The sequence below is a fragment of the Mustela nigripes genome, chromosome 16 (assembly GCF_022355385.1).
Source record: "Mustela nigripes isolate SB6536 chromosome 16, MUSNIG.SB6536, whole genome shotgun sequence".
Lineage (NCBI taxonomy): Eukaryota > Metazoa > Chordata > Mammalia > Carnivora > Mustelidae > Mustela > Mustela nigripes.
Window position 1 is genome coordinate 11,475,023 of NC_081572.1, and position 20,985 is coordinate 11,496,007.

The window sequence follows — 20,985 nt, forward strand, 5'->3', positions numbered from 1 at the left end:
ATTCTGTATTTCAACAAGATACCCAGGGGACATTACCCTCTGAGAAGCATTTTGTAGAGCAAGCTTGGGGAAGCAATGAAGACTTTGACCAGGAACTGAGGCTTTGAGAGGTGATGTCTTACCTGCGGTCGCCTGATGGGTCAGGAATAGATTTGTGCTGAGAATCCAGTTCTTGGGTCCTGGTCCTATTCTCTCTCTCTGATGCCCCATAATATCTCCCACAGCTAGGAAATGAGGGGGCTTGATTAGATTAGTGTTAGAGTAGTAAATTAACACACCATTAGGGTGATCATGTAATTTATCACCCAAACATGATCACTTTGAGACCACAAGCGGAACTATTTCAGGAGAAGAGATGCCAAGTGACACAGGTGGTCATTCTACAGATGTAAAGATTCTTCTAGTTTGCAGTTCTGATCTGCTAACTAAACTAAACATCATAAATATCCATAAACTGGATGATCTTAAAGTTCTAACTTTTAAATAAAACCCAGTTCTCAAGTAAACACACACACACACACACACACACACACAATCTCACTATAATAGATAAATCATAGATAAATCATGATCTAACCTAATCAAGAAAAAAAAAAAGGGAGCCCAAATCAACAAAATAGAGTGGAGAAACATTGAAAAGGATTCTGTAATTACTTCGCTAAAACCCATTCCAATAAATTTGAAAACCTGGATGAAATGAGTGCTTTCCTGGCTGTCTTGTCGTGCACCCATGCAGTGGCCTCCCTGGGGCTGAGAGCTATAGCTCATGGCTTTTTGTTAAGTCATTTCCCTGTGAGTCAACCGGACTTCAGAATTTGGTTTCTGAAACCGTTTTCCAGCACTTTAAGTCAGAACCAAGATATCTGGATAGCGGTGGAGGAACTTGGTTCTTCCACCAGGATGGGAACGAGATTATCTGCAGAGATGGTCTCTGATTGTGGCTTTTATGGCAAATGCCTGCCTGTCCTCTGTGACAGCAGCTTCATGGGCCACTCTCCTGCTTCCGGGCTCTAGAAATGAAACATAGACATGTTGTCCTTGACCCTGAGAATCCTGAGTCTTGGACCTGGGAGGTCTCATTTTGTCAGAAATTGGTTAGTTCTAGCCCCTCCCTTTACAGATGAAGAAAGTGACAAGGGAAAGGAAGTAACTGCCAAGTTGAGCCTAATTTCAAGTTTTGTGTTTACTATCACACTCTCTGTAATATCATTAATATTAATAATAGTAACAAGTGATGTCTACTCATTTACTCCTTCATTTCCCTTTAATAGCTGGATGAGGCAGCCAGTCTTACACCATCCCCATTTTGCAGAAACTGAAACACAGAGGGGTTAAGTGTTTTACCCAGAGAGACACAGCCAGAGTAGAGACTAGAGCCCAAGTGATCGGATTCCAGAGTCTGTATATACCCTTACCTCCATTTTCTACAACCAGAGTCCTCACACTATACTGAGACGACCTATATCTCTGACTATGTATACAAGGGAGCCACTAGGCATGGTAATTTTTAAAAATATTTATTTATTTATTTGAGAGGGAGATAGAGAGAGAGAATGAGTGAAGAAAGGTCAGTGGGAGAAGCAGACTCCCTGCCGAGCAGGGACCCCGAGGCAAGACTCAATCCTGGGACTCCAGGATCATGACCTGAGCTGAAGGCAGTTACTTAACCAACTGAGCCACCCAGGTGCCCCAGGCATGGTAATTTTTTTTTTTTTTAAAGATTTTATTTATTTATTTGACAGAGAGATCACAAGTAGTCGGAGAGGCAGGCAGAGAGAGAGAGAGAAGCAGGCTCCCCGCTGAGCAGAGAGCCCAATGCGGGACTCGATCCCAGGACCCCGAGATCATGACCCGAGCCGAAGGCAGCAGCTCAACCCACTGAGCCACCGAGGCGCCCAGGCATGGTAATTTTTAAGAAAGTGTCCCAAGAGACAGGAGAGAAACTATGGTTTAACTGATACTCACCACCTGTCAGTCACTATTCTAAGTGCTTTTACATGCGTCAGCTCAGTAATCTTAAAACCCTGTGCCCCCTCCCCCACAAAAGAAACACAAAGAGGAGGATGCCCTAGCCTCACTGATCAGATGGAGAAAATGAAGCCCCCCCAAATTTCCATAACTTGCTTGAGATGCTACAGCTGGGGGAAATCCAGGGTTCATGGCCAGCCGACCGGCAGGTGAACATCACACTTCATTGCCAATTAACTCGGCTCTTCCGTCTGACCTCAAAGCCCTTGACAGACAGGTGTCACTTCTCACCGCTCAGTCGCTTTTCTCCGATTAGATAAGGAACTGATGCTCAGAAAGATGAAGCAACTTGCTAAGGGCCACGCAGTGACTCGGTGGCAGCCTAGCCAGGGATCCAGACTCCGCGGTATACTGTCTTCACTTCCCCAGGTTTCAGGGATGCGTTCCAAGGCTCGCTCTCTGCGACAGAGGCTCCCACTCGCGGCGCCCCGAACACGCGGGTGTCACCACCCGAGGCTCCGCGGGGTCCCTCCAGGACCAGACACCGCCCCCTGGCGGCAGTGGGCGACAGCGCAGGGGATGCTAATGAGCCCGCGGCGCGGCGCGCTGATTGGCTGGCGCAGATTCCAGCGGCTTTCCCGGGGCGGGGGCCAAGGCCGAGTAAAGGGGTGCCGCGGGCAGCAGCCGCCCCCGCCCCCCGTCCACCCGGACGCTAGTGCCAGTGCCGGGCACGCGGGTGCCTTGGCCGGGGGCTTCTTCTCCTGCGCTCTGCTCGGCTCGGCTTCTGATGGTGCCTTCATCCAGGGTCCAGCATGACGATCCGACACCAAGGCCAACAGTACAGGCCGAGGATGGCATTTCTGCAGAAGGTGAGCGCGGTCCGGTGCCCTGGGCCCCGGGGAGGTGCGCGGGGGTCCCAACTCTGGGAAGTGTCCGCGGAGATGCTGGCGAGGCGCGGGGCGTGTGGCCGGAGTGGAGGGCATCCCTGTGGTCTTCAAACTGGCGTGTGTTGTAATAACATTATCTGTTCAGGTTTGCAAGCTGCCCGCTGGTCTTGAAGAGTCAGCCGTGCTTGGGCAGAAAGTCGGAGGGTGAAGAGCTTCCTATGAGCCCAGGCCGGACTGTTCCGAGGGTGTTCTACGCCCTTTCCCCCAGCGGTTCCCACCAACTCCGGTGATCCACAGGCTGGTCTGCACGTGAATGCCCGCTGTGTTGCCTTCCTTCCCCTGGCTCCTCCCTTCCCCAGCTACCTACCGCTGCTTCCCGAGATCAGCCCTCTCACCAACCCTATGAGATCCCATTATTTCCCCCAATTTTACAGGTAAGAGACCAGGTTGTTGAGGACCAGGACTGGAAAAACTGGTGCAATTTGGTCAAACTGGTCTCACTAGGACAGCAAAAACTTGAAGTGTGCTGCCTGCAGTGGGTCGGAATTTCCAATCCTGTGTGAGGCACCCCAAATCCAGAGAGCCTTGAGGCTGAGACTGAAGGGACTTTCTGCCCAAGAAGGGCAGAAGCGAAGCCGCAGGGGGTGGGGGTGGCATGTCCCAGAGCAGAGGCAGGAGCGAGTCTGGTGTTGGAGGCAGGTTGCTTGCTATTGCTGAATTTATTATACCAGGGGAGTGTGAGGCTGGACAGGGAGGCCACAACGGATCATACCCATCTCCTGTGCCTTTCAGAGGTGGCCTGATTTCCCCCAGAAGAAGCTACGGAGGAATTTGGAGCAGGTGAGGGATGTGGTCAGATTCAAGCTCAAAATCAAGGTCAAAAGACCAGCCTGATGTGAAGGAGAGGAAAGATGGCACGTCTTCTTTTCCCAGAGCTTAGAGTTCACCCAAGTCCTCCTGTGTTCACTACAACTCTAGCTGCCTAGAAAGTGCCAGGCTTATCCAGGACCGGAAGAAAGGTTACTGGTCAGAGGTTGTTTCTTTCTCCTCAGACTGCCGTGTCCCCATCTCAGGCCCAGTGCACCTATCGGGTAGACAGGCCCGTCAGCCCCTGCTGCTGCCCACTTCTGATTTCTGTTGCAGGATGTGGGGACTGGCACCCCAGCAGGGAGGGCTAATGGGCTTGCTTAAGATGTGGCAGAAAGAGGGGTGCCTGGGTGGCTCAGTTAGTTAAGCTGCTGACTCTTGGTTTCAGCTCAGGTCATGATATCAGGGTCGTGAGAGCGAGTTCTGCATTGGGCTCTGTGCTGGGTGTGGAGCCTGCTGAAGATTCTCCCTCTCCCTCTGCCCCTCTGCCCCTCTCCACCTCTGTCTCTGTCTCTCTCTCTCAAAAAAAAAAGGAAAAAGAAAGATGTGGCAGAAAGAAAGAGGTAGAAATTCTACAGTCCAGGGATGCCTGGGTGGCTCAGTTGGTTGGACGACTGCCTTTAGCTCAGGTCATGATCCCGGAGTCCCGGGATCGAGTCCCACATCGGGCTCCCGGCTCCATGGGGAGTCTGCTTCGCTCTCTGACCTTCTCCTCGCTCATGCTCTCTCTCACTGTCTCTCTCTCAAATAAATAAATAAAATCTTAAAAAAAAAAAAAAAGAAATTCTACAGTCCAGGAATTTTGCCTGAGGGCAGTGAGCCAATGACACACAGTGGACAGAAGAGTGTAGCTAGGCAGCCTGGTGTGGCCCCCGACACCCACAGGGCTCTGTTCTGATTCCAGCCTATCTCCTGTGTCCTGGCAGCTCTGGCCAGCTAGGGGTGAGGTGGACAAAATGTTCCTCCAGGCCTCTAAAGTGTTTTTCTGTTCAATTTAGGGAGGCTTTTGGGCCTGGGCAAGGACTACAAGGAGTAGGGATCTTAAGAAGGCTTGGATGGATTTAGACATGCTTGGGGAGGGGCATCTGGGTGGCTCAGTTGGTTGGGCTTTTGGCTTGAGTCATGATCCGGGAGTCCCGGGATCAAGCCCGGCTTTGGGCTCCCTGCTCAGCTGGGGGGGCCTGCTTCTCCCTTTTTATCTGCCAGCCTCTCTCCTTTGTTTGTGTGCTTCCTCTCTCTCTCTCTGTCAAATAAGTGAATTTAAAAAAAATCTAGAATTGCTTGGAAAGCAAAAATATATATATGTCTCCACATAGCACATGTACACGGAGGATCTCCCGTGCTTCAGACATCGTTAGATGCTGGGATGGCAGAGACATTCGAGACCTGATCCCTGCCTGCAAGTGGCTTCTAGTCTAGTAGGGGGAGACGGCCACATATGCCAATCCCATGGCTCATCACAGGTGCCACGACAGACACTTGGAGGTAGAGGAAGTGCCTATGCGGGCACATTCTGTATCCTGGGTGCAGTATCGTGAAAGGATTCTGGAAGGTTCTGTGGTGGTTTAGCTGGCTTTCGAAGGGTGCAAGGGTGTTCTTGAGGCAGACGGGGTGTCAGAAGAGGGGCGGGACACGGGAGCAGGAGGACTCGCATTTAGCTGGGGATCTGTTGTGTGTCTGTTGTTGACTGGAGTCCGATGGTGTTGGCCATCCAGCAGTTCTCTTTCCAGAGGGAGGTTCTGCAATACTTGGGAAAGGTTCTCAGTGGTTGTTGAGAATGTAACAGAAGTGAGGACTTTTGGGGGCTGGGCACAGCTAGCAAGGCATCTGGGACTCGAGCCTGCAGACTGTGCTTGGTGGCAGTGGACAGGGCGGGACGCGACAGGACAGGAGCCCTGCTGGAGAAGAGAGTAGGGTGCTTGGGACCCTGTTACGTCTTTGCACAACAAAGGATATGATTAGGTTGGTCACCAGGAAGCCCTCTCTGATTTATAGGAACACTTTGCTCTCTGACACCTTATGGAGAGTGACCGCCACTTCACATGAGGGGAAACCGTGACCGTGGGTGGATGGGCTCTAGACACTCTTGCTTCCGACAGGCTTGTAGTGACCGTCTGGATTCTCAGCAGTGCCTGATGTCCTACCTCAGCCAGTGGGACTCTGCGATGGGCAACGCTAGGCTCGTTGTGGGGTCAGAGAAGCCAAGGACAACTACTTTCTTGCAGCTTTTATTTGTGGCCTCAGGAGTTAGTCGTGAAGAAGTCAGGATTCTATGGAGCCAGGAGGCTGTGGTCTGGACAGCAGTGTGTGTGTGTGTGTGTGTGTGTGTGTGCGTGTGCACTTTTTTTTATTGGTGGATAAGGAGATGGCCAAGATCACCTCTCTGAGACTTTGGGAGTTGGTCCCACACTGTACATGTTAGATTTATGATGACTCTTTTTTAAGGAACCATTTAAGTGAATTTACATTGGAAAAGGTCAGAGGAAAATTATTCTGGACCCCAATGGAAAGATTCTTGTCTTAGACAGTGCTCGAACAAAATACCACAGCCTGGCTAGCTTATAAACAACAGAAATTTATTTCTCCCAGTTCAGGAGGCTGGAAGTCTGAGACGCCAGCGTGGTCGGGTCTGGTGAGAACCCTCTTCCCAGTCCCATACTGCGTGCGGTGTCCTCACATGGTGGAAAGGGCCAGAAAGCTCGCTGGGGTCTCTTCGATTCTCAGGGCGCTAATCTCATTGACGAAGACTTTACAGAAATAAAACTAATGAATCACTGAGATAGTAATTAGTAAAAGCTGATGGTAAAAGACAGTTTGCAAAACAGGAGCACTCAGACCAAAGCACGGAATGAGGCTCAGGGACATACTGTCCAAAAACAACTTAGAACGCGTGAAGGCAGCGAGTTAATTTTTTATAGGGATTGGTTTTAATATTAGAATTTTCCTAAATGATAAGGAAGTCGGCCGTGCTTACCTCACATCAACCAGGGGCAACAGTTCACATTTGCTTATAATTCCAGAGGTGTAAGCAAGAAACAACCCAGGTCAAGTTAGCCTTGCAAAATAAGCGACATCAATCTTTGTACAACTACACTGGCTTTTGGTTGTTGTTTTTTTCTTTCCTGCTTAGGGAATTTTCAAGGCTGTTCTTCATTCGTTTTGGATTTTAAGTTTCCCCTTGTGACTATTAGGGTCACACAAACATTCAGGCCATAGCAACTCCGGAAAGATATACGTGGGACACACACACTCCCCTCTCCCCGGCGAGACCTCCCTTCATACACAGTGGGACCTCCTTGCTGGCAAGAAATCTGCCTCTTTTTTTCCTGGGTGTTTTAAAATAGTTCTTATTGATCTTTGGAGGTTAGTTTCAAATTTTTCATAGACTGATTTTTTTTTTTTTTAAACACAGAGGGAAAGAAAGGAACCTGCTGGATATTTTTATCAGAGAAGTTTCAATTTCTAAGTGGCCCCATTTGTAAAAGCTCCTCCGTCTGCTGCCTAGGATCCCCCCACCACAACCCTCCCCACTGACCCTCTACCAAGAAGATGGCCATTTCATCCAGTGAAATGTAGTATTTTTGGTAAAAGTTATTTATAACCTGAGAAGTTATGAGTAAAGGAGGAAGTATTCAGCCGTGTCATTAGAAACTAACTCTAGCTTGACAGAGTGTGTGTGTGTGTGTGTGTGTCTGTATGTGTTGGGGAAGAAGGCACCTCTGGCTGCTGCTACAAGGAGGGGACCCCCACAGCCGGTGGCTCCCCCAGCCCCCCGATGTCCAGGAGATGCAGCCTCCTCCCAGCCCCTCTGCTCCCTTGCTGCTGCGGGCCCCTGGCTGGTCTAGTGGCCAAGTTGCTGTCACGGTTCCGGAGCCATCTGCGAGCCTGTAAAGTGTCCCTGCAGATGAAGTGTGCAGTCAGCTTTGCACGAGGAGCCCTGGGTGCCACGTGGGCCCCCACGGGCTGGCAGCGTGGTGGGCACTGCGTCTGGAATGGTTTCAATGGACAATGCACCTGATTCTAGCCCCTTTCTAAGGATGGTGGTTCAGCAGCAAATACTGGTTTAGCAGTAGAAGGAAAGAGGAATCCCAGCCCCTGCTCCCCATGTTGACTTCTGAGTAGGGGTGGCAGGTAGACTTTCTCCAGTTCAGGCTCTCCTGCTCAACTCTTCTTTCTAATGTAGCCGGGTCTGTGTATACCTCCTTCCTCTCTACCTTGGCCGCATCCCAGGCTTCCTTCCAAGTCCACTTCCTCCAGGAAGCATTCCCTGACCATCCTGATCATCTTCGCCCCCTTTGAGGTCCACATGAGGCACACTTTCTTCCGTGCTTGGTGTTGACCTCTGGCTGTCCTGCTACCCCAGCTCCCGGAAGACGAAGATTATGTTGTATTTTTTTAGCAATCATGGAATTGGATTCATAAGAAGAATTCAATTACATTTCTCTCTCTGGATAAGGTTGTCCGGCTCTGTTTTTCTTTTGACTGGTCTCTGAAGGGCAGATTGTGACAATAACTTCTGTCACCGGCACCCCCACCCCCAGCTGTCACTATTTCTGTGTTGCCTTAGAGAGTATCTGTTTCATAGTCAATGTTTTCATTTGCTCTTCACAGCTACCCTTTTAGATAGACGGGACAGGAATTACATTTTTCCCCCTCAGTGGATAAAATTGCAGAGATTCAGAGAGGTTCAATGATGGGCGCAGAGTCACACAGCTGAACCTGAATGCTTCCCTGATACAGGGAAGACCAGTGGTCCCACTGGAACCTCGGGTACATTCAGGCACTGAGAGGGCTTTGTTGCACAGACTTGGGATGAATAGCAGGAAAATCACTGTGGCAGAGGGGCACCTGGGTGGCTCAGTTGGGGAAGCGTGTGCCTTTGGCTCAGGTCATGATCCTGGGGTCCTGGGATTGAGCCCCGTGTTGGGCTCCCTGCTTGAGGGCGGGGGTGGGGGGGGTCTACTTCTCTCTGCTGTCGCTCAGGCTCTCTTGCTCTCTCAAATGAGTAAACACGTTAAAAATATAAAAGCTACTGCAGGATTGAAAGAGTTCAATCAAGAGGGAGCCATGGTTGGCAGGGGTCCTCCAGATGAAGATGTGGCAGGCCAGACCTGGCGGCTATGGGAATGGTGAGGAAAGACCTTCGGTCTCACTGTGGTTATCTGCACCGACCCGGATACTTCCTGCGTCCCTCCCTCTGCTTGGGCTGTGCTTGCACCCTGGGATGCCCTCTCCCCTCCCTCCCTGGAGCTGGAGACCGAGGCTGGAGGTCCGACATCTCCTGGATGCTTCTGGGCGTCTGTGCCGGCAGACCAGCACCCACCCAAAGTCTTGCTTTTCCCAAACAGGCTGCTGTGTTTGGGTTTCCTAGCTTGGACCCAGATACCTCCATTTGCCTGGCAGGGAGGCTGGAAAGCCTCGGATCCTGTTCTCTTTCCCTCACCAAGTTGTTCCCGGTGTCCAAGGACAAGGGATCACACCTGCAGGTGCTTCCGGCCTGCACCCCGTCTTGTTCCTGCTGCAACAGCCCAGACCGCGGCTTGCACCAGTTCTTGGGGCCCCCGCTGCTGCACGTCCCCTTTCTCATTACCGTCTACCAACCAAGGCAGACGATGATGCTCCTTCCTGAGAGCCCCCAGTGGCCCGGGGCTGCGGGCTGAATCGAGTCCCACCCCCGCCCCCACAACCCCAGAGTCCCGTGTTCAAGTTCTCACCACCAGGACCTCAGAATGTAACTATATTCGGATGTTATCTTAGTCTACCCTGGCAGCCGAAATAAAATCCCACCGACTGGGGGAGCTTCCACAGCAGAAATGTCCTGTCTCCCTGTCCTGGAGGCCAGAGAGCAAGGTGCTGGCAAGGTGGGTTTTATTCTGACAACTCTGTCCTTGGCTTGTAGGCAGCGACCCCCTGGCTGGGTCCGCAGGAGACCCCGGAGAGAGTTGGGGCGGGGGGAGGGGGCCCTCGGGTCTCTTCTTACAAGCACGAATCCTATCTGAGCGTGGCCCCATCTTTCTGACCTCATTTAACCTTAATGACTTCCGGAAAGGCCCCATCTCTAAATACAGTCTTCCTGGTGGTTGAGAGCTTCACCGTCCAAATGGGGAGGGGGAGGGTCACAAACATTGAGTTCCTGGCAGACAGAACCTTCAAAGAGGTGATTTAAGTTCAAATGAGGCCAGTAGGGGAGGGTCTCATCCAGTGTGACTGGTGTTCCTATAAGAAGAGATTAAGACACACAGAGAGACACACGGGACACTAGGCGGAGGGATGGCCACCTGCCAGCCAAGGAGAGAGGCTTGGAAGAAACCCACTTTGCTGACACCCTGATCTCAGACTTCCCAGCCTCGACCCCCAGGAGAAAAAGAGTTTCTGTTGTTTAAGCCACTCAGCCCATGCCCCTTGATGGTAATTTGCTCTAGGGCAGGGACCGATACACGTGTGAAATGACATTGGCGGTCTTCTGGGTCCTGCATCCCTCTGTTTCTCCCCCCCACACACCATGCCTTTCGGTGCTCTCAGGCCTTTGCACACGTTTGCTCCCCCGGTCTGGGATGCCCCCTTTCCCTGGGGCGAGGCAAGGCGTTCTCACCCTGTGCTCTCCCATTAGAACCAGGGGGCCCGCAAGCAGACGGGATGTGTGTGGCTCCCGGGCTGAAAGCAGTGAAATGTAGGTGTGTACACCCCTCAGTGTTGTCTCTGTCCCTGCATCAGGATCAGGAAAGCAACTGCTGGGAGGCAGGACCAGCGGTGGCAGCAGCCTGGATCTCAGAGTCAGGACCCTGACAGAATGCCCCGGACCATGGCCCACTGGATTTTGCATTTGCGTAAGAGAAATCGATTTTTGTTGTGTGAAGTTTTTGATTCCACAGTGCGGTCCAGTCTGTCCTAATACAGCCTTATCTTCTGCCCAAATCTTCACCTTCTAAGTCTCCATTTAAATGCTACCTCTTTTTTTTTTTTTTTTTTTTTTTTAAAGATTTTATTATCTGAGAGAGAGCAAGCCCAAGTGACAGGAGAGGTGGGAGGAGGGGCAGAGGGAGACGCAGACTCCACGGTGAGCTAAGCTGGGAGGGAGCCCGACCTCAGACTTGATCCCCAAACCCCAGGATCATGACCTGAGCCGAAGGCAGACACTTAACCGGCTGAGCCCCCCGGGAGTTCTGCTGCCTCTTTCTTTAAAATCTTTCCAGGGCACCTGGGTGGCTCAGTCGGTTGAGCGTCTGCCTTAGGCTTGGGTCATGGTCCCAGGGTCCTGGGATTGAGACCCGCGTCGGGCTCCCTGCTTGGTGGGGAGCCTGCTTCTCCCTCTCCCACTCCCCTCTGCTTGTGTTCCTTTCTCGCTATGTCTATCTCTGTCAAATAAATAAATAAAATCTTAAAAAAAAAAAAAACTTTCCAGAATCAACCCACGCCCATTCAGAACTAATCACTTTCCTTTGTACTTTGATGGTATTGGGTACCTTATGTCTGTCTGACAGCGCTTAGCATCCTGGCTGGTTTACGTGCATGTAGATTTAGGGACATGGAATGATTAAGAGGATGAATATTGGAACGAGACTGATTGGGTTCACATCTCACATTTCAGCCCTGCCGTTTATCCGCACTGGGACCTTTGGTGAGGACCTCGGTTCCTCTCTGTCCGTCTGGTACCCACCAGAGTACTTACTACAGTGATAAGTCACTCAGTAGTACCTACTTGTCAGCCTCCATCTCTTTTGTCTTGCAGACTGAAGAATCAGTAAAAGACGCAGAGCCAGAGATGGGGAGCAATGTGTAAAGCCACGGGGTGCCATGATTACAGAATCAAGGGCCCTTGTAACATGACAAGTGGTATAGTCGATGGCACAGGCAAGGGCCAGCAGAGACTACAGCTCCCTACAAATTAATCCCAACTGGAGGGACAAAACTCAGGGGGAGGGAGGAAGGCGAGATGAATTCAGTATCACTTTTTTGAAATCACTTTCCCCAAAGTCATCCTTTTATGTGTGCATCCAGAGACGTGCCTACCTTGGAGATATTTTGAGGTTGGTTCCTGACCACTGTAATAAGGCAAACATGGCAATAAGGCGAGTCAAGTGAATTTTTTGGTTTCCCGGTGTCTGTAAAAGTTGTGTTTGCCCTATACTGTGTTCTAGTAAATGTGCAAGAGCGTTATGCTTGCATATACAATGTATGTATCTTAATTAAAAATACTTTATTTTAGGGGAGCCTGGGTGGCTCAGTGGGTTAAAGCCTCTGCCTTCGGCTCAGGTCAAGGTCCCAGGGTCCTGGGATTGAGCCCCGCATCGGGCTCTCTGCTCAGCGGGGAGCCTGCTTCCTCCTCTCTCTCTGCCTGCCTCTCTGCCTGCTTGTGATCTCTGTCTGTTGGATAAATAAATAAAATCTTTAAAAAAAATACTTTATTTTAAAAAGACTTTATGGCTAAAACATGCTAACTTCATCTGAGTTTCCAGTGAGTGGTAATCACTGATCACAGATCCACTCTAACAAATATAATAATAATGTAAAAGTTTGAGGAGAGACTGGTTGGCTGTTGATTAAGTGGCTGCCTTCATCTTGGGTCGTGATCCCAGGGTCCTGGGGTCGAACCCCATGTTGGGCTCCTTGTTCAGTGGGGGAGTCTGCTTCTCTCTCTCCTTCTCCTTCTGTGCTCTCTCTTTCAAATAAGTAAATAAAATCTTAAAAAAGAAAAAAGAAAAAGTCTGAAATTTTGTGGGAATTATAGAATGTGACCCAGAGACATGAAGTGACCAAATGCTGCTGGGAAAACAGAGCCAAAAGATTTGCTTGACTCAGGGTTGCCACCAACCTTCAATTTGTGAAAAACACAGGATCTGTGATGTGAATAAAATGCAGCACAACAAAACAAGGCATCTCTGAAGTTTAATGAATTTTTTTCTACTGTGATGATTACCTTGATTGATTTTTAGAATATTGAATCATCCTTGCAACCTTAGTTGGATGCTTGATTTTTTCTATCTACTTTATCTATTTACTTTTAAAGATTTAATTTATTTGAGAGAGAGAGAGAGAGAGCGAGCACACACTTGCATGCATGCACGAGGTAGGGGGAGGGGCAGAGGGAGAAGCAGGCTCCCCACTGAGCAGGGAACCTGACATGGGGCTCCATCCCAGGACCCTGAGATCACGACCTGAGTTGAAGTCAGACGCTCCATGGACTGAGCCACCCAGACACCCCTGGATGCTTGATTTTATTTACTAATATTTTATTGAAGTTTTGCATCTGTATTCAAGAATGGGGCTTTTGTTTTTTGTTTTCTTTCCTGACACCAATCAGTTTTTCAACACCGACTGGGTGTCTCACAGTTCAGTTCAGTTCTGACACTACCTGGGGTTGGCATCAGACTCCACAGGTTTACGATCTCAGTCCTACAAGACTGTCCCCATGTTAGATGCCTGTCCAAGTCCCAGGTCACCAGTACTTCTGATGACTGGCTATCAATCCACAGCATCCCCAAGCACATGGTTGGATAACTCACTAGACCTACTCCTAGAACTCACAAATCGTTTTACTTACTATTAGCAGTTGATTATAATGGATACAATTTAGGAACAAGCAAACGGCAGAGATGCACGGGAGGGTGGTGGGGTGTTTGGAACTTCCAAGCTCTCTCAGGGTGAGCCACTGAACCTACATGTGTTCACCAACCCTGAAACTCCCTGAGCCCATCATTTTGAGGTTTTTAGGGAGGTTTCATTATATAGGCATGATTGATTACATCACTAGACATTAGTGATGGACTCTAGCCCCTCTCCTCCCTCTAGAAGTCAGGGGATGGGGCTGAAACGTCCAACCTTCTAGTCAAGCCTTGGTCTTTCTGGAGATCAGCCCTGAGGGCCTCCAGCCACCAGCCATCTCTTCAGCATCCAAAAGACACTCTTAACACTGCTGAGATGCCAAGGGTTTAGGAGCTGTGTGCCAGATTTGCAACAAGACCAAATCTTCACTCATTTCCAAGGACAGTAAGCTGTAGGGCAAGCTCTGAGGGAGTCAGATTGAAGAGACCAAGATTTTCAGTCCAGCCTGGTAGAGACCATCTTAGGATCCCGTCTCTACCGCTGCTGGGACTACGCAGCTGGCTTGGTGGTCCCAGCCCTCTGTGCCCACCTTCTCCAACTCTCCACATGCTCAAACCTCTTACATTTTACCCATTATCCTGAATCTCCCCAAGAGCTTCTAAAACAATGGCAGTTTCTTCTGCACTTGGTAGGTGCTGTTCCCACTGGGGTCTGGCATCCTCTTGCAGAATAACAGGAACTACTGTGGTGTGAGCAGCTCTGGTACCTGCTCTTCTGTGTGAATGTCTGGACTCAGTTCACGACACAGCTCTTGGAGCAGCCCAAAATCTCATGGGTTGTTGACATCACTTGGTATGAGAATTTTCTTTATTTTTTTAAAAAAGATTTTATTTATTTATTTGACAGAGAGAGAGCTCACAAGTAGGCAGAGAGGCAGGCAGAGAGAGAGGAGGAAGCAGGTTCACTGCGGAGCAGAGAACCTGATGCAGGACTCGATCCCAGGACCCTGGGATCATGACCTGAGCCGAAGGCAGAGGCTTTAACCCACTGAGCCACCCAGGTGCCCCTGTATGAGAATTTCCTAAAGCACTTACGTAAGATCTCTTGCCTGGCCTGGTGCTATTTTCCTGGCTGCATTTCTGCCCCCAGTAGTCTTCTTTTTCTACCCTCCTCTTGTGTAGGTGGAGCATGGGGACCTTAAGTTCTTCAGCCCCTTAATTATTAATTTGTCGCAGATAGGTGCTGTTGAGCTCAAACCCCAAGAGCTAGCTCTTCAAATTCCTGGAAATTCCTCTTCCAGGCCACTCTTCAAGTATACTAAATTAAGACCTAATGTAGATAAATGACAGCTGCTGTTGGGAGCATATATAAAATATACACAAAGTCGGTCACTACTGGAATTTATAATTAGAAGTGGAGAAAATACCTAAGAGCTATCTAGATAATTATAGCTCTAATATCTCAATAAGGGACAAATTTTGACTATGTACCCAATGGAATTGAAGGGTCCTATTTGATTAGAAAATTTTCTGCAGTTAGTCTTAACATCAAGTACAGTTTCATAGAGGAATGAAGATTATTAAATACACGAATACAGGTTTTGGTTCTTGGATGGGTTAAATGAGTGTTGGAGGAAGTCATCAAGTGGACATCGGTCACCAGTTGACCCTTAGGCTGGACCTGGGCAACTGGAGGCTCCTCACCCCTCCCATCCTTGAAGTTTATATTCTGTCTGCTGCTCCCATGGTGAGAGTCATTTTCAAGAACATAGCTTTGAGAGAGCAATTTGTGTTGAGTTCATGTGGACAGTACACAGGACTGAACCCCATTAAGGCTCCTGAATAAACTTTTAACATTCTGGTGGGTGAATGAGATTTACTCATCTTATAGCCACCCAAGACAAGCCTTGCATATTAGACCCACTACCTACTAATCTGGGGTTGGCCTTTTTCTTTGGTCTCTCCTTGTGCTCTGTGCATGGCGAACAGTTCCAGATTTCACCCAGGAAGCTCCTAAGGTTTTGAACCAACAAGAGGGCCAATAAGTACTTCAATTTCGGAAAGAGATCAAATATATAGAATGAAATCAATCATCAGTGGAAAGGACAGAGAGACTATCTACACAGACCCCAAATCCAAACTTGGTGAGCTGGGAGCAACTTCAGGGAGGCACAGCTGGATAGAGGCTGTAAACAGAAAAGCTTAAACCAAGTGAAATGCATTGTACTCTAGCTTGAGAAAGAATATGGGGAGAGGATCTCTGAAAGGGATGTTCAAAAAGCAAGTTTTTATCTTGCCTCTAGCACCACAGGAGAGAGTGCCTTTTAGTCGTGAACATAAATATCCAGCCAAGCTGACAGGTGTATCTGTAGAGTGAAGACACCAGATGCTATTAAATTTGGATATCATTCTCCTTGTTGATTTGTCTTCAATACAACATACGGTACTGTAACAATCGGGTCTCCCATGTAGACCTTCCTTCAAGAAGGAACACACTCTTCGCAAATAAAATTATCCAGATGACTGAAGATTGTATTTTTCACTAGAAAGGAATTAACTCCCACTCTAGGTTTATACATCAATCTCTTTTGAGTTTGGTTAGTATTAGCGTGTCTTCTGGAGCCTTCTTACCTCTGTGCAAAGTAATAAAACTAGGTTTCTGGCACTACACAATGGAACAAGGACTGTCCAACCTATTCTCACCCTCATCTTTAGGCGGGTTTTGCTCCAAACCGCAAATTTAGTAACATACTAAGAAGTTACTTCAAAGCTCTCCCTGACAGAGGTTTGTGCCAAAAGTGAAACTATCTCATTAAGAGCTTCTGTTGTTACTTCAGTAACTAAGCAATCCTGAGCAAAGTTCAAGACGATACTTGTATGGCATTTTATTCTATGTGAGGGCAAGTTTGCAGTGAATGTCACTGAATGTCATAGGTACAACTCACTTACATGGTTTTTTAGCTACATTCTATTTAAAGTAGGTCCTTCTAGGACATTCTATTTAAAGTAGGTCCTTCTAGGAGTCCATGAATAGATTTCCTTGGTTTGTCATCAAGAAGGCTTAACTGTAGAATGTTCGCTGGGAACAGTTCATGTTTTTTTCTCCCCAGATTATTATTTCCATTGTTTTAAATTATATTTTGATAGTATTTGCTCAATAATATTGAGATACTATCTACTGTCCACGACATGTAGGAGAGGCAAGGAGGGTTTCCTTCCTATTCCAAAGGTTACATGGGTTGTAGTACTTTGTTAATTATGGACCATTCTCTCAAGGAACTGTCTTTACTGAAATCCAGATGATTTTCAACAAAAGTCCATCTGAAATGGCTTTTGAGAAGTGAGAGTGACTTCTGAGCTGGTCAGCGCCCAGGTGAATGGTTTCTCTGTCAGTATTTCCCAAAATTTGTTCTGGGAAAAACCGCACTGGAGAGATATTAATAGGGTGTTACTCAAAAGTTTCTGTGGTCAGATGCTTGAGAAACACCACGCTAAACAAAGTTAGACAAGTTCCATTACTACAGGGCTTCTCAGAACAATTCTGTGGTCTCTCATTAACCGTGCCAAGAGGGCACAGTTCAGATCCCAAGCTTCTTCATCCATTATGCCGAACCCATGATGTGAAGTATTCCACGATCTAGTAAAACAAGTTTCACCAAAGAACCCAGGCCACCGTACAATCACCCACAGCAGGAGAGATGGCAGACCTCATCTTCACTGAGTTTTTTATAATGATTACTTTTTATCCTCACTTTTAAATGGAGGACAGGGGCGCCTGGGTGGCTCAGCGGGTTCAAGGCTCTGCCTTCGGCTCAGGTCATGGTCTCAGGGTCCCCGGGATCAGATCCCACATCAAGCTCTCTGCTCAGCGGGGAGTCTGCTTCCCCCTCTCTCTGCCTACTTGTGATCTGTCTGTTAAATAAAAAAAAAAAAAAAAAAAAAGAAAGAAAGAAAGAAAGAAAGAAAGAAAGAAAGAAAGAAAGAAAGAAAGAAAAAAGCCTCTGCCTTGGTTCAGGTCATGATCCCAGGGTCCTGGGATGGAGCCCTGCATCTGGCCCTCTGCTCAGCGGGGAGCCTGCTTCCTCCTCTCTGCTTGCTTCTCTGCCTACTTGTCATCTCTGTCAAATAAATAATTTTAAAAATAAAAAAGAATACACTTCACTTAAAAAAATAATAAAATAAAAAAAAATAAAAAATAAATAAAATCAAGGACAATCGAGTTCCAATATTCAGGCAGTCGGCCTGTCCGAAGAAGAGAAAGAACCAGGCCTGCATCCCGCAAACAAGCTGCAATGGAGAGTGTCCCATTTCCCCTCGGTAAACAGATCTTTTTTTATTTCAAGCCTGCACCCTCCTCTCCCACTGGGAGGGTGTCCCCACCTCCTTCCAAACTGCCCTCTGGGGGCTCCTCTGCCCCCGCCCCCCCTTCTTCCTGGGCCACAGTTCATCATGATTCCACCCGACTCCGTTTCCCTTTTCTGGCCACAATGAAATACTAAGGCCCTTATTTCAGTTTTAGTTATTGGACTGTTTTAAATGGACGAGGAGGCCGTTCTCTCTGGTACGCGGGAACGCGCCCTAAATGGCGTTTTTTTGTTTTGTTGTTGTTGTTGCTTTCTTTTTTTCAGCTGGGGTGTCGCCATCCCTTTCTACAAGCCAGACGGCCCCGAGAAGTCATCGCAAGGAAACAAGTCCACGGTTCTGGGTATCCGAGGGGCCGAACGCGAGGCATCACTTCGGGGACAAACGGGCCGACCCCACGGCTTCAGGGATGGCCCCTCCGGGAAGCCCTTCTCCCCGCCCTGCGGTGTCTTGGTCCCTCAGAGCTGGCGGCCCGCGGGGACCCCGGACCCGCCTTCTGGGACCCGCGCCCAGTTCTCCGGCCTCCCACAGTCCCGAGCCTGAGGCAGGAACTTAGGACGAAACCCCCCGTCCCCGCCTCCAACCCGTCCCACAGCAGGGCTGGGGCGGAGCCGGAAGAGGCCCTCGACGGAAGTCCGCCTTTCGAGCGTCGCGTTTCCTCTCTAGGACTTTGGAGGTCTCCTGACCTCTATGGTCTGGACGCCGGCGGCTGTATGGCGGGAAAGAAAGGGGGCGCCGGTCCGCCGGGTAGAGCAGCGATCTGTGTCTTTGGGACACCCTACTGGCCTTTTTCACGTGTGCATCTGGCAGCATTACTGGAAGACAGATGGGAATTGCCATCTTCATGATTTAGAAAAGTGGAGATTTTTCACAGTGGGACACCCTGGAATGTCTGAACAGTTTTCTAGCTTTTTTTTTTTTTTTTTTTTAAACAGTACTTGCTATCTCCCTATTAACCATCTATCTATCTATCTAATCTATCCCTATCTTAGTTATATTTTTAGTTTTATTTATTGAGTTAGGTAGTTATATTTTTAAAGGTAAGCTCCATGCCTAGGGTGTGGCTTGAACTCAGAACCCAGAGATCAAGAGTGGTATGTTCTACTGACTGAGCCAGCTAGGCGCCCCTCTAACTGTTTTTTTTTTTTTTTTTTTTAATTTTTATTAGCAGAGGTGCACATACCTTTTTTACTGGCATGAGGTCTAACTTTAAAACAGTAACAGGGGTGAAGGGACCCTGAATAAGTACCTTTTGAACTTGAACCCCAGGTGGGGGCTGGACCTGCTGCTCCTTTCTTTTCAAAGACCCAGTCCTTTTGTCCACTAACACTGCAGGGATAAGTGGGCACACTTGTCCTTCCCCTCGTCTCCAGGGCCCCAAGTGGCCCTTCTGTTGGTTAAAAGCTTTGTGTTAACCAACTTATATATAATCTTCTTATTTGGATTTTCTGCCCTAAAAGGAGAAAGGGAAGACAATGCAAATATAAATACAGAATCTAGTAAAATTAGAGTTGTCTGGGTTTATTCATTTTTTCAATGGTTTTATTTATTTAACTGAGAGAGAGAAATGCACGAGAGAGAGAGAGAGAGCGCGAGCACATGAGCATGGGAGCAGGAGGAAAGCAGACTCCCCGCTGAGCCCGGAGCCCAAGGCAGGGCTTGATCCTAGGACATCTGATCAGGACACCCCGGGGAAGGCAGAAGCCTAACTGATTGAGCCACCCAGGTACCCCAGCATTGTCTAGGTTTAAACCCAATAGCATCTGACAAAGATAAGGGTGTGGTAAAAATAAGTTCATTCTGGGCAAACAGGATGAAAAGAGGCAATCCTGTTGAAAAACTACTTAACATTCTATATCAAAAGTCATTTAATGTGTTTTAGGTTCTGATCATTGAGATCCCATCTGTGGAAAATTCATCCCAAGCAGATCATCCAGGAGAAAGAGGAGTTGTCCTGAAGTGATTCTGCAGTGGACAGCTGTTGATTTTGGTTGCCGAAGAATCAGGCTTTTTTTTTTGTTATTGTTGTTGTTGTTTTCTGATTCTAACACCATGATTTTTCTGAACCTCAATCTACTTCCGGGGTGGGCACGTGACCCAGGTTTGGCCAATCAGGATATCCTAGCATGGCCAGGTAGATGATAAGGCGCAGTCGGAAAACCCGACTGCCAGGTTCCCAGCTCTGGTTTTGCCGCTTAGTAGGATCACGGATTTCAGCTTGTTATTTATCTTCTGTGAGTCTCATTTTCTCATCTGTTGAATGGGGATATGAAGGCTAGAGGTTTGCTTCATAGGGTTGTGGTGGGGACTGATGTGGTGTAGTGATGCTTGTTAGGTACCGCTGTTACCACTGTCTACCCTCAAGCACGCTCTTACCACCCTTCCTTTTTTTCACTTTTCCTTCTGCCTCCCGTAGAGTGCAATATCATCCACTGCATGGTGCCAGAATTATATTTTATACCTTTCTTTCCCACTGGAAATCTCCTGAAGGCAGGGCTGTGTCTTACTCAGTGCTTAAGGAGTACCCACCCCAGAAACAGTGCTCAATAAAGGCTTAGTTGGACAAAACTGAGTATTCTCCAACACAGAGCAGAGAAAGGAGGAACAGCTAATGAAAATGTAATAAATGCTAGATGATAAAAAGGAAGTAGAGAAAAATCACATGATGTCACAAAAATTTTCTTACAAAACATGGTCTGATTCCTGGGGATTATAGATTCCATTTTCTCTTGGTCATGGACTTGTTCTCATAGAACAGAGTGGTACCTAAGGCGGACTTGGTGAATTATTACTTCCTTTCCCTAATTTAGAACGTGTCTCTTGCCTTGGAGATTGTTGGGAGAAATGGCTGTTGCCTTTGGAGGGATCAAATCTGCCCTCAGGATATCAGAAACCGCCCAGCAAACCCAATGCTCATATGCAAAATTCACACAGATAATGCAAAGTGGACAGGGAGCCTAAGGGAGGAAGGCTTCATTAGGGGGACAGAGCGGGTAAATCAGGCCAGCCAGGAAACCTTTCTCACAAGTGATTCCCTAAATCTCTGACTGTGACACTGAGTGAGTCATAACAACATCCATTTCTCTGCCATATGGCCTTGGAGTCATGCCCATCTGAGACTCAAAAATTCTTAGAGTTGGAAGAGATGGACTGGGTTATATAGTTTACCACTGAGTGTGGTGTAGATCTCATCTTCACCACGGCACTCCAATGACACCCAGTTTCCTGGGCCAAGAGATAACCTATTTAGTTTATAGGATGGTTCTAGTTGCTAGGGAGTTTTCCCACTGAGTCCTAATGTTGTCGAAAACTGACCTCTGTATTCTGGAGCTGAAATATAACACGAAGACAGAGTTTTG

General features: G+C 48.2%; 1 long non-coding RNA gene across 4 annotated transcripts; it reads left to right on the forward strand.

Annotated features, from left to right (window-relative positions):
- Positions 1 to 1,567: 1,567 nt before the first annotated feature.
- On the forward strand, positions 1,568 to 19,090 carry LOC132003648 (uncharacterized). Of its 4 annotated transcripts, XR_009400258.1 has the most exons (7): positions 1,568 to 2,837; positions 3,001 to 3,289; positions 3,648 to 3,695; positions 8,752 to 8,851; positions 9,480 to 9,583; positions 10,437 to 10,549; positions 17,893 to 19,090. It is a non-coding gene; the product is annotated as an uncharacterized LOC132003648 (long non-coding RNA). The 4 variants fall into 4 exon arrangements; XR_009400259.1 differs by lacking the exon at positions 3,648 to 3,695 and having other exon boundaries at positions 1,571 to 2,837; XR_009400260.1 differs by lacking the exons at positions 3,648 to 3,695; positions 8,752 to 8,851 and having other exon boundaries at positions 1,576 to 2,837.
- The last annotated feature ends 1,895 nt before the right edge of the window (positions 19,091 to 20,985 follow it).